The sequence below is a fragment of the Microplitis demolitor genome, chromosome 4 (assembly GCF_026212275.2).
Source record: "Microplitis demolitor isolate Queensland-Clemson2020A chromosome 4, iyMicDemo2.1a, whole genome shotgun sequence".
In the NCBI taxonomy this organism is placed as follows: domain Eukaryota; kingdom Metazoa; phylum Arthropoda; class Insecta; order Hymenoptera; family Braconidae; genus Microplitis; species Microplitis demolitor.
The window spans coordinates 10306888-10318900 of record NC_068548.1 but is presented as its reverse complement, the minus strand read 5'-3'; the positions used below and the strand labels follow the sequence as shown (position 1 = coordinate 10318900).

The window sequence follows — 12013 nt, the reverse complement described above, 5'->3', positions numbered from 1 at the left end:
TAGAAAAAAATTACTTGGGCCGCGAATCAAATCACTTTAAACCAAAAAAAAAAATACTTGGGCCGAGAATCAAATTACTTTAAGCCAAGAGAAAAAAATACTCAAGTCAAAAGTTAAATTTTTTTAAACCGAGACCAAAAAAAATACTTGAGTCGAAAACTAAATTATTTTAAGCCAAGAAAACAAATACTCGAGAAGTCCGAAATGTTTCTGAATAAAGACAAAAATTTTTCAAGCTGAATAATTTTATTCTTGAATCGAGACAGTTATTTATTCAATCAAGAAATTAGCTTCTAAATCCAAATTTTTTTGTTGTTTTAATCAAAAACAAAATGTGAGCTTGATTCAACATAAAATTTGGGAAGAACGTAAATTCCTTAATTCAAGTAATCCTTTACTTCTGTGTAAGCAACATACGCCAGCTGAGTAGTATTTTTAGCATGATAATGATCCTAAACACAGATCCAAGTCCATTTGTAATTTCATGAAGCGCGGAAAAATAAAAGTTTCAGAGTGGCCAAGCCAAAACCTAGATTTTAATCCTATAGAACATCTGTACGAAGAGTTGGATCGTAGAATAAGAACACGAAATTATTCCGATATGGACATAAGTTTGTAGGAAATTAAATGCTCTACAAAAAAAGTGTCTTATCATTTTTTGATAAATCCATCTGTTCAAAAATTATTAGAGCTTGAACTAAAATTTATACTAAATTTTTAGATTTTTTTACTTTTTCGGCAACACTATCAGACTTCCTGGGTCATAATTTCTAGCCTCAATCTAGTCTCATCAAACCCAAGTAAGCCTAAAGTCAGCTTCACTGAGTAAAAAAAGCATTTCGAGCTTCAAATGATGTTTAAAAAGCCTCAATCAGCCTTAAATAATGCTGACAGTGGCTCAATCAGCCTCAAATGGTGATCAGAAATCCTCAATTAATACTAATCAAATTTAAATTACATAATTGAGACTAGGTTCATATGAGGCTCATCGAGGCTTATTGAGGATTTTTGAGCATCATTCGAGGCTCACTAAGGCTTAAAATGCTTTTTTTTACTCAGTGAAGCTGGATTGAGGCTTACTTGGGTTCGATGAGGCTAGATTAAGACTAGATGTCAAGATCCGGATTATCACAAAATATTGCGTGATATTTTTAGTAGATTTCATAGAAATCTATCTTTTGCATTTGTCCTTGTGGTAGAATTTTCAAAGAATTTTTTCATAATATATCATAATTCATCGAGTGAGTTCCAAAAATACCATTGGTTCAAAAGTTTATAGATGTATGTATATATATGTAATATAACACGCCATGTTGCGACGATAGCGGCTACAATTTTTAACGGATCTTAATGAAACTTGGCATACTTATTCTATGAACGATTATCACGGTTAAGTTTGAAGATGAGCAAAATCGGTCAACTCGTTTAGAAATACTGGATATTTGAAAGTAAAAAAATAAAACGAAAAATTCTACTTTTTCGGCTTTTTTCGTAAATACCTCATCAACGGGTATATATCTATCCTTATTATGAAAAAAGAACTTGATAGCCGATAGGATAAGCTATATATTCTCTTTTTAATTTTTGTTTTACGATAATTGTTCCACTTTTAGTAAGGGTTCAAAGTCACATAATTGACTCATGTGGTAATGGTGATGATGCTATTGTTAATGTCTTTGAACATTTTTGATGGGTGATTATTAAATTGTATATATATAGAAATCTACTTCCATTTTGGATGCCGAATGGCCTTTTTTGTAGACAATTTTATTCCCTACAAATTATTTTCACTAAAATTTTTTGAAATTTCGCAATTTTTTCTAGTTATTTTTATTATGATCTCGAGCTCTTGAAATCGATCAGGACACAACTTTTTTAAAAGCTCAACATCAAAATAAAAATAACTAGAAAAAAATTTGAAATCCAAAAAAATTTTATTGAAAATAATTTATAGAGAATAAAATTGTCTATTAAAAAGACCATGCGATATTTTGTGATAAGTCTGATAGTTTTGCCGGAAAAGTAAAAAAATCTAGAAATTTACTATAAATTTTAGTTCAAGCTCTAATAACTTTTGAACAGATAGATTTATCAAAAAATGATAAGAGACTTTTTTGGTAGAGCATTTAATTTCCTGTAAATAGATTTCTCAACATTTTCTGTACAGTGAGCCATTGTCGAGATATATGATTTCAAACTTAAAAAAAATTTGTTTTTTTTTCATGTTATTCTAAATAGCACTTTAAATTTAAGTTTATTATATTGACTATTTCGTAAGTCTTTTTTTTCACTTCCTTTCCTGACGTTAATGCCGCATTTCTTATTGTTAGTCTGAAAGTCATTAGAATGATATTAATTTTCAACTGGAAATTTAACCTTCATAAAATCCTAGCATTAACAATGACAGTCTCTTTACCTGGTTTTTATTGCTGGTTCATCCACAAATTCGTAAATATTGATATTCTTCAATCGAAAATCTTGTCCTTCTTGAAGTGTTGGTAGAGTTTTTATTTTTATTATATCATTCAAAATAGGAATGGCGATATGGCAACTACGTATTCCTGTTACCGGTGCAGCATTTTTAAATCTTTTGTCCAATTTCTTCTTAGGCTGTTGAATTTGCTTATTGGAGATAAAGTGACAATGTATTTCTCGAATATGTTCTTTTGCCCATTTGCACATTTCCTCAGGTGCCTGAATTTGTTAGTCATTTGGTAGTTGAAGATTGGCTTGACTTCAACCCAAATTATCACTTGGGCCCTTTTTATGAGAGGTTGCAATAGTTCATGCTTTTTTACTCGGTAATTCTCTACTGATATCTTGACTTCTGAAAAACTCTTGAACTTTTTCCTCAGTAGTCTTTAATAAACGATGACCTTTGTTTTGATCAGGGATAAATAGAATACGATCTTGACTTATTTTTTGTTTCGCTATCTTTGCCATGTATGCAGATGCTCCAAAAATATTTACAATTTTTTCCGTTGGCCAACTTGATGGGAAGACAGATAAAATTTGTAATTTTTCACCCGATTTACTGGTATTATCAAATTAACTTTTCAACTGCATTATCATTTCTCTTCCACTTAATTCTGGGTTATCATCTGTCATCAATTCGATATCATTAGTCGTGTCAAAAGTATTTCTTGTACGATGTTCGAAGCATAATTGTAATTTGGATTTTATGCCATAACATTTTTGCTGAGCGTAAGTTTGAGATCGACATAAATCTTTTGTTTGTATGGCAGATTAGTTAAAAATTCTTGCGGCAGTATTGTGACGATCGAGATGAACATCATCTGGAATAAAAATTTCACTTGAAGAACTGCATATTTCAGACGTTGAAGAAGTAAAATTTGATAAATGTAACTTATCAGATAAATTAGAATTTTGTCCTGAATGATAAGTGAGCTTCGAGTGGCTAATGAAGTTTTTTCAACGTTAGTTGGGACGAAAAGCTTAAAGAAAAGTTTTGATCAAATTTTATCAAAATTGAAAGGGGTCGATTCCAACTACTGGTCGATATGACATGGAATGACCTATATATATATATATATATGTATGTAGTGACTGGGATGAGGTTCATGGAACTTGATCACGACGATAAATAAATTATCTGACTCCAATTAATGGTGTTAACAATATTATAAATTACTAGTTTTATCTAATGAATTATATACTACAAAATAATGCTGGTCGCATTAGCTATGTGTTTAGCTAGTTGCTGTGTATCTCTCTATTGAACGTGTGTATTGAACTGTGTACTGGGTCGTTCTGTTGCTACCGAATATCGTATCCGCGTGGGGGAAAATATTCGGTGATCGATGATTGAGGGACTTAACTGAAACTACAGTCTTTCCCCTCTTAAAATAAAAATATGATGATTATGTACAAATGAAAAATAATAAGATATATTTAAAATGCAAAATAAAAATAATAATAAAAAAAATAATTTGAGCTTGTGTGCTATGTTGTGAGGAAAGTACTAGCTAGAGAGAATACAAGAAATAAATGGAATTAAGCAAGGGTTTAAATTATAATGAAGAAAAAAAAAAAGACGTGTGGCACTCGGGGACTGCCGCGGTAAAGCTATTGCATAGCATTTTTTATCAACTTATGCAATTATAATTATTTATTTATTTTATTTATGCAGTATTTCTTTTTCTTTGATATTAATTCAAGATACACTTTTTGAGCGTGGTGACCGATAAGAAAACAAATTTTTCTTTTATTAAATAAATAAAAAGTTAATATTGTTTAAAATATTTTTATTATTTTACAATACATGTGGGTTTTATTATCTTACAGTAGCTGTTGGTTATTCAAGAATATTTATCATTGAAACTTCATTACTGCACAATTTTCGTCTTTTTCTATAAAAAAAATGATGAAATCGTTAAATTAAATAATATTGAAGCATATATTACAATTTGTTTTTAAATAAATAAATAAAAAATATTATTATTAAATCAAATTACATATCCATGTAAGATTTTTCTGCATTATGTTGACGAAATTTCCTTTGACGTTCAGTATTTGATTTTGGTACTGTTTTTATTATTTCTTCATTTTTCTTCAAATCTTTCTGACGCTGATAATATGCCCTTTGACGTGCATTAGTTTTTTTCTTTTTAGCTCTTTACGCTTTTCTTCTCTATAAAACGAAAATATCTAGGTATAAATAATAGGTATAAATAATTAGGTATAAATAGTGTAATGACACACCAAAACAAAATTATTCATTTATAAAAAAATAACAATATTAAGAAGTGATTATCGAATTTCGCGCGATGTACATTTATATAGATATAATATCATATATACTTTCTCTGCGCGGCATTCATGTGCATTATCTATACACCAAAAACAAAGGTACTGAATAGTACACGTGCTTGGTTTGATGGTTTCTGTTATATACACAATGAATAATGAATTTATATATATATATATATATATATATATATATATGCATATTGAAAATCTAAATTGAGAATTTAAACTATACGCGTGTGTGTGTTGTTGTGTACAAAAGAGGGCTACTTTTAATATCGCTCATTTTAATATCAAAAATTTAGGTTATCTTTATAGCAGTATTATATTTTCAATTCAAAATTAATACTGCATTTGTGATAATAATAAAATGTATGTATATAGAGTACTCACTCATTTTCTTTCACTATTTTTTCGTGACTTTCTTCATTAATAATAAATGCACTTTGTTCATTAATATTCAAAATACTTTATGCACAAATTTTTCAAGTACAGCTATTCACTATTGTACATAAATACCTATACACCTATATACTTTCTCATAAACAGCTGCTTATGTATTCGTCCGATTTTGGAGTAGCTCGTCTCGATTCGTGCGAGTTTCGTAGAGTCGTACAATACGTCTAATCGCACGCACACAACGCCGTGTCGAAGACTGCCGAACTGAAATGACGTTAGACGATGAACGGCCTTCAAGCCACACCTCCGTGCCCGTCGGAGTGGGGAGCGTGAGGTTTTTTCGTTATGGAATTTCTGGATTCGGTCCCCGCGCTCAAGGCCCGCGATAGAAGCTATGCAATAGCTTAAAAACAATTTTTTTATGTGTCGTCGGCCACGAAATAGACAGGTTTCAGTCTGTCAATGGAAATCGCAGTTTTTGTGCGTTTGTAGTTCACGATAAAATATTTATCGTGTCGCATGACGACTTCGTACGGACCCTCAGACGGATCTGAAAATGATGGTGCAATTTTCCCAACTCGCACCAGTACGTGGGAACAAGTGTTAAGGTCTCTGAAACAGAAAACAGATGCCAAGTTATTGAAATATGAGCTCAAATTAGGTAAAATCCTTTCGGCATTTACGTGTTTATTCGACAGAACTAGTAGTTCACCTGGTAAACGAATTGGCTCACCGTATACAAGTTCGGTCGTGGTAGCTTGTATGTTCTCTTTCCAGGCTGCTCCTAGGCCGAGTGAGACAATGGGTAACACGTCATACCAAGTGTCATCGTGACACAACAGTGAGGACTTGAGTTGCTGGTAAAAGCGTCCTACCAGTCCGTTGGATAAAAGATGGTACAGCGTTGTTAATAAATGTGTTATGCCAAATAATTTGTTCAGAGATTGAAACAACGATGATCTGAATTGTCCTTCTTGGTCGGACGTAATTCTAGTTGGAAGACCGTATTTTGAGATCCATTTTCTAAACAGCGCGAGTGCGACAGTATCTGCGTCTCTATTTTTAAGTGCAATGGCTTCTAGAAACCGGGTAAATCTGTCGAGGATCGTCAGGCAGTTGTTATAGTCGTGAGATACGGGTAAAGAGACTAAATCTATGTGGATATGCTCAAAACGTTGCGTAAACAAATCAAAACGAGCGAGAGGTGAAGACATGTGACGATGGATCTTGTTTCACCGACAATTTATGCAAGCTTTGGCCTATTCTTGACAATCTTTCTGAATTGGTGGCCAAACGTAGCGTTCACTCACCAGTTTCTGAGATGATCTGGTACCAGAAAGTGCAGCGAAAACATCACAATAAACTGTGACAGGATGATTGTTGAAGACAATTTGGTGCCACTGTAGTAACGTTGCTACGTTGTTAAGATGATCTTGAAGTTCAGGATCGTTCTTCTGAGCGCTTACCAGTTCGTGCGTGGTAACCGGCGTTTAAATGGCTTCAACGCGCGACAGCGTGTCTGCAAGGATATTCTCATGTCCAGAAATGTGTCTAAAATCACTCGTGAATTGGCCAATAAAGTCTAGGTTTATGTTCGGTGTAAATTGTTACCTGCGTACCTTCAAAAATATGACGGAAGTGTCTGACAGCTTTGTAGATGGCGTAAAGTTCACGATTGTACGTCGATAATTTTTTAATAAATGGCTGTAGTTTTCTGCTGAAGAACGCAAGCAGTTGCCATTCTCCATCAACTAGTTGTTGCAGAACTGCACCAATGGCTGTGTTTGATGCGTCAGATAAAATAGCCCAAGATGCTTCGCCATTCGGATGCACAAGCATTGTAGCTTTGGCTAGCGCTTGCTTTGCGTTGTCATAGGCCTGTCGGAGTTCCGGTGTCTTAACTACTAACTTACTAGGAAATTTCAGGTTAATAATTGTGTCTACCATGTCGGGCAACGGCTTGATACCTTTGTCACTGATGTGATGGCCTAAAAATTTTACCTCTTGCTGGCCCAACACCGATTCAGCTGCGTTGATGACAAGTCCGTAGTCTTGTAAGCGCTGACATAAAATTTCTCGAGATGTTGCTCCTAGTTCTCTGAAGCTACTAGCTTGTCGTCTATGTATGGGATGACAAACGGTAGGTTTCGTATGGCTTCATCGATCAAACTTTGGAAAGTTAGCGCGGCATTTTGAAGTCCAAACGTCATGCATGGGAATTTGAACAAGCCAAAAGGTGTGATGATGGCAGTCTTCTCGATGTGTTCTTCGGCAACGGAAGTTTGGTTGAAGGTTCTAACTAAATTTAGGACTGAAAATATATTTTTACCATGCAGCGTTACAGTAAAATCTGGTCTTCTTGCGTGATTTTTAATTTATTTGGCGCAAGAGGTCACGCTTTGCATGATACTGGAGGTCCAAGTGTCGTCTTGATACGGTGCACTGTAGAATGCTTCTTAGCTTAAGTGATTCCTTCGAGTTATAGCCAGGTAGTTAGATAACAGTTTATGGTAAACTGTATCATCTTCAATTAATTTGATGCACTTTGCATCCGAGCGTATTGAATACACTCGTGTTTGGAGACCAGTGGAGCCGTCCCATAATTGTTTGTGTTTGAGGTCGATTAACAAGTTAAAATGACTCAGGAAATCGGCATCAATGATTGTTTTCGTGACGTCAGCGATGATAAATCTCCAAGTGAATTCTTGACGTAAACCGAGGTTTAACAAAAGTGTGACACAACCCTATGTCTCGATCAACGTACCGTTTGCTGCGTGAAGTTGGTATCTTACTGGTGTAGGTTTGCATTTCATCCGCCCGTATGGATAAATAAAGAAATCTGAGTAGGAATCCACGAGGTATTGTGTGTTTGTGGTTAGATCGACGACGAAAAGGTGGTTTGAAGAGGCGAGAGAGGCGTTTTCCACCGCTAGTGACTCTCGTTCACGTTTCCCGCAAACTTCCAGCTTGGCATACATTTGTACGCGGTTTTATCAAACTTGGTGTGGTAATTACAGATACCTGTTTTATCAAGCTTGCGTGGTCTCAATTTGCTTCGGGAGCGATTGGTTTGTCATTGTTTGGGTGATCTGCCGCGGTTCTAATTGAACGCTGTTGTCAGGGCTGCAACTTGTCGAGTTAGTTCGCTAACTTGTTTCTGGAGCGCCATCGTCTCCTGCGAAGATGATGATGAAGCTACGGCAGCGGTGTGAGTCACTGGAAACATCTCATGTAACTTGTCAGCCGTTTTGGCTCTACTGTTGAAAAGAACTCGCGGAATTAATATGTCGCGATTAGCTTTCAGCGTAGACACGATGTTGTATACATTTAACATGCTGTTTACCACGTAAAACGTGTGCCCGAAATGGCGTCCTTTTGAGAATCACATCGAGCAGTCACTAATGTAGTGACTGAGATGAGGTTCATGGAACTCAATCGCTACGATAAATAAATTATCTGACTCCAATTATTAGTGTTAACAAAATAATAAATAATTAGTTTTATTTAATGAATTATATAATACAAAATAATGCTGGTTGCATTAGATATGTGTTTAGCTAGTTGCCGTGTATCTATCTCTATTGTACGTGTGTACAGTACTTTCGTAATCGATGATTGACGAACTTATCCGAAACTATGAATAGCAATATAATAAGTTGTGGCGTAGTCACTACACACACACACACACATATATATGTATATATATGTATATATATATATATATACATATATGTATATATATGTATATATATATATATATATATGTGTATATATATATGTATATGTATATGTATATGTATATGTATATGTATATTTTTAGTACATCTTTAGGTGTGGTGGTTCAGCTTCACTCCACGAGATGGCATTACTAATATAGAATTTGTTTTTATTCTGTGATTGCTTATTCATGCTAAATACTTTACTGTATCAAAATTACTTTCATCTGACGGAAGAGATGAATGAAATAAATGAAAAATTTGTTGAGTCTTGAGCGAAGAATTCTCGATATAGCCGCATTTGAAAAAAGTTGGGAAAATCCAAAAGTGCACGCTTCATAACGGTTATTCAAAACTACAAAATAATTTATTATTTAAATCTTCTACTAAAGGAATAAGAATTAAATAAATAAATAAAAAATAGATAAATAAATGCTATTGATTTTATTACTTTTTTTTTTATTATTACTTTTAGTTACTTGAATTTTAGAGTTCAATCTTTTGCAGTATGGGCGTCCGATGAGAAACATACAACGCATACGTGTACATATCTATCAGCCTGGCTAACAGCGCTCTAACGCAGCCAAAGACTGAACATCGTATAACCATAGAAATACATCTATATTAACCAGTTCTTTTCAATATTTTTTTTATTAATTATAATTAAACGACACAGAATTGAACCGTCATTTCAAATAGCAAATAATCCGGTGTCATTCTGAAGCTAATAAAAAAAGAATGGTCCTGATACGTTAAGTTTTTTGGACGTAATCGTGGCACATCCACACGTACAGACATCCAGACGTCCACGAACAATTTTTTTTAAATCAGATTTTTTTGAATATTAAACAAAATATATGTGTTTTAAAGACATCGAATATGACAATAAGAGAATTTCTTCTGATAATATTGTACTCGTATTATTTTGCAAATACAAAATGAATGCAACAGCGGCAATTGAAGTCTGCAAAACTGCTTGACACTGACATGTTGAGAGTAAAGCACTACCTGAAACGCTTCGCGTTATAAGGCGTGCAAAAGATGTTTCATTAGACATACAATAATTCATAGTTTAGCTATTGGAGTCGACTTTTTATGACAATTCTGTGATGAATATTAATCCTACCTCCGCTAAACAGAGCATATTTTCTCGCACGTCGGTGCTTGTTTTCGGAATTCATAGAATTTATATTTGACACTGGACGCCAAAAGGAGAATACACTTGGATAATGAGTAAGCAAATGGTGTTTTATTGTCATTTAATTCGGGAACAGTGTAGAATATGTTAAAGATTCAGAAATTATAGTTTCCATATAAAATTCGGTACCATGGGTACAGTTTTTAGAAAAAGTAATGTCAACGAGCTTTTTCAACGATATACATGTATATAGTTGAGTGTTACAAAAGAATCGACTTTTTTTTCTCAAAGAACATTGAAAAATTGACAGAGTATCTCTAGACAAAGACCCTGTTAAAAGATGAGCCCTTAATATCAATATTTAAAGGATGCGCTTCACGATTTTCGAATTTCCATTTAAATAACATGGGGAAAAACTTCAAGTTTGGAATTTGATACCTCGACAATGGCTCATTTTATAGATACGCCCAGGATACATTTTTGTAGGGAATTGCACGCGCTACAAAAGTCTACTATTATTTTTCGATAAATCCATCTATTCAAAAGTTATTTGAACTTGAAGTCAAGTTTATAATACATTTCGAGATCTCTTTACTTTTCTGGCGAAACTATTAGACTTGTCATAAAATGTCATCGAGTATTTTTTGTAGACAATTTTATTTTCTACAAATTATCTCGAATAAAGTTTTTTTTGAGTTCCACATTGTTTTCTAGTTATGTTATTTAAATGGAAAATAGAAAATCATGAAGCGCCACTTTTAAATATCAATATTAAGGGCTCATCTTTTAACAGGGTCTTTGTTTAGGGATACTCTGTCAACTTTTCAATTTTTTTTGAGAGTCGATTTTTTTGAAACACTCTAATACATAGCTTCCAGACCTCATTTCTAACAGGAATACAATGGCCAATTATAAGATTAGAATTTCTTACTAAACATAACATTTTTGCCAATGATATTATAATTTTCTGGTCCTAGGTTTGAGTTTTTAAAATTTTTGGTGGTCTATCTTGTAAATCATGTTAAGTATTATTAAAAGCTGATCTATGACTATTTAAAGTTGGCTGATCTAAATAATTTTTTTTGAATAAATTTATGAATTAAGAGACCCATTTTATACTGGAAAACGCCTTCTAAAAGATCGTGCATCACATCACAAGCTAAATTGTCAATCATATCAAAGCTTTTTGGAACATTAAAGATACAAGCTTTATGTATTCCCGTTTCACCTATATTATTAAATTGAATATCACGATTATACGACTCACTAGCCCGTAATGCACAAAATCTTTCATGATAAATGTTATTCAAGACATTGTAATGAATTTCGCAAAACTGGCAACAATAATCAACTACAAAACTTTGAACTAGCCTTGTGACTTCGAAATTATCACCTAAAATTGCAGCTAAAGCGAAGTAGTTCATTGTTTCTTTATATATTAATTATTGTAGCCTAATAATTTAACTTCTGAAGGGTCGATAAGCATAAAGGTAAATATGTTTTCAACTTTTGATTCAATGGATGGTGATGGGCAGTGCGATTTGGACATAAATAGCACTGACTTTAGAATTTGCTCGATGACTACCTATCGGATTTTTGTTCCATGATCATCGTAAAAATAGTACTATTGGTAACATGAATTTATCGTTGAAAAGCGGCAACATTTTTGTGTGCCATAACGAACCCTGTATTAAATTTTGATAGAGATGATTTCTTGTTAACTTTTTATTAGTTTAATCCTAATGTATTTTTATTAATTTTTTTTTTTTGAATGACCTTTTTATAACTGATCGGAATGGGATGAAATCAATTGATACTGGGAGATCAATAAGGATTGAAATATTATTTTTACTTAATATTCTCCTCTTTGGTCAAGTTCAATCGTTTCTAAATAATTTATTATTTAAATATTCTACTGAAGAAATTAGAATTAAATAAATAAATAAATAAATGAATGAATGCTATTGATTGTATTACTTTTTGTTTTATTATT

The 12013-nt window shown here is 33.1% G+C and overlaps 1 long non-coding RNA gene across 2 annotated transcripts; it reads right to left on the bottom strand.

Annotated features, from left to right (window-relative positions):
* Nucleotides 1–4248: 4248 nt before the first annotated feature.
* On the bottom strand, nucleotides 4249–5249 carry LOC128667629 (uncharacterized). 2 transcript variants are annotated; one of them, XR_008403572.1, is made up of 3 exons: nucleotides 5161–5249; nucleotides 4476–4651; nucleotides 4249–4370 (listed from the first exon to the last, which is right to left on the bottom strand). It is a non-coding gene; the product is annotated as an uncharacterized LOC128667629 (long non-coding RNA). The 2 variants fall into 2 exon arrangements; XR_008403573.1 differs by having other exon boundaries at nucleotides 4476–4668; nucleotides 5161–5232.
* Between the last annotated feature and the right edge of the window lie 6764 nt (nucleotides 5250–12013).